Source organism: Nelumbo lutea, chromosome 4 (genome assembly GCF_056320005.1).
Source record: "Nelumbo lutea isolate HS-2025 chromosome 4, American lotus-T2T, whole genome shotgun sequence".
Lineage (NCBI taxonomy): Eukaryota > Viridiplantae > Streptophyta > Magnoliopsida > Proteales > Nelumbonaceae > Nelumbo > Nelumbo lutea.
In genome coordinates this window covers 70,513,493-70,514,630 of record NC_142687.1, presented here as the reverse complement: position 1 = coordinate 70,514,630, position 1,138 = coordinate 70,513,493, and the positions used below count along the sequence as shown (strand labels likewise).

General features: G+C 43.6%; 1 non-coding gene across 1 annotated transcript; it reads left to right on the top strand.

The window, feature by feature from the left end:
* Positions 1–776: 776 nt before the first annotated feature.
* LOC148861022 (small nucleolar RNA R71) lies at positions 777–883 on the top strand. The gene has a single exon (XR_016095307.1). It is a non-coding gene; the product is annotated as a small nucleolar RNA R71 (small nucleolar RNA).
* Positions 884–1,138: the final 255 nt, after the last annotated feature.

Here is a 1,138-nt window from a genome sequence, read left to right as displayed (position 1 = left end):
TCTAAGAAAAACTAACTAAACTTAAATGCTATGAAAAATAAAAACAAAAAGCAAGTAAGACAGTTTATGACTAAGTATCTGAATTGGGAATTCTCCCAACAGCCTCTTGTTCCCTTGGGTTTACCATGGTGTTACTAGGTAAGGTACCCGGAGCCCTTTCTGAAATCATCTGTGCCAGCTGCCCAACCTGAGTTTCCAAGTTCCTTATCGATGTTTCGTTTTTCTGAAATCTATTTTCCGCACTAGCTATGAACTTGGTCATCAGCTCCTCCAAGTTAGATTTCGGTTCCGGCTGATAGAAGTTTTGGTGGAAAGGCTTAGGTGCATGCTGATTCAGGTGGCCTCTCCATCCGGGGTTATGGGCATGATGGTACTGATTTCCTAGCTATCTTGTAAAGTTGCCAACAAAGTCTACTTGTTCTGTGGACTGAAAAGTCTGACTGCCAACTTGGAATTCAGTGCTATCATGGCCTCCCCCACACTTATCATACTGTATATGCATAGCTGCCATCTGCATCTCATCAAATTTTTTGCTAAGTGCTCCTATTTGTGCAGAGAGAGCTGTGTATGTATCCACATTATGAAGGCCATGCTGCTTTCTAACTGGTGTCCTTTCTGAATGCCATTGGTAGTTATTGGCTGCCATCTCCTCGATGAGTGCATGGGCAACCTCGGGAGTCTTATTGTTTATGGAGCCCCCAGCTACTGCATCTAAGATGGTCTTGTTTGAATCGGTCAGACCATTATAAAATGTTTGCACCTGCAGCCAAATCGGAAGGCCATGGTGAGGAACCCTCCTTAGTAGCTCCTTGTAACGTTCCCAGGACTCATAGAGAGATTCCCCCTCTTGCTGGAAAAAAGTAGTGATGTCATTCCTCATTTTAGCAGTTTTAGAAGGGGGAAAATATTTAGAGAGAAAACGGCTGGCCATTTCGTCCCATGTGGCTATAGATCCTGCCGGTAATGAGTTCAACCAAGCTTTGGCTTTATCCTTCAAAGAAAATGGGAATAACCTCAGTCGGATGGCATCATCACTTACCCCATTGTGTTTGAAGGTGTCACAGATTTCCAAGAAGTTAGCAATATGGGCATTCGGATCCTCATGGGCCATACCACAAAACTGAACCGTATTTTGTAT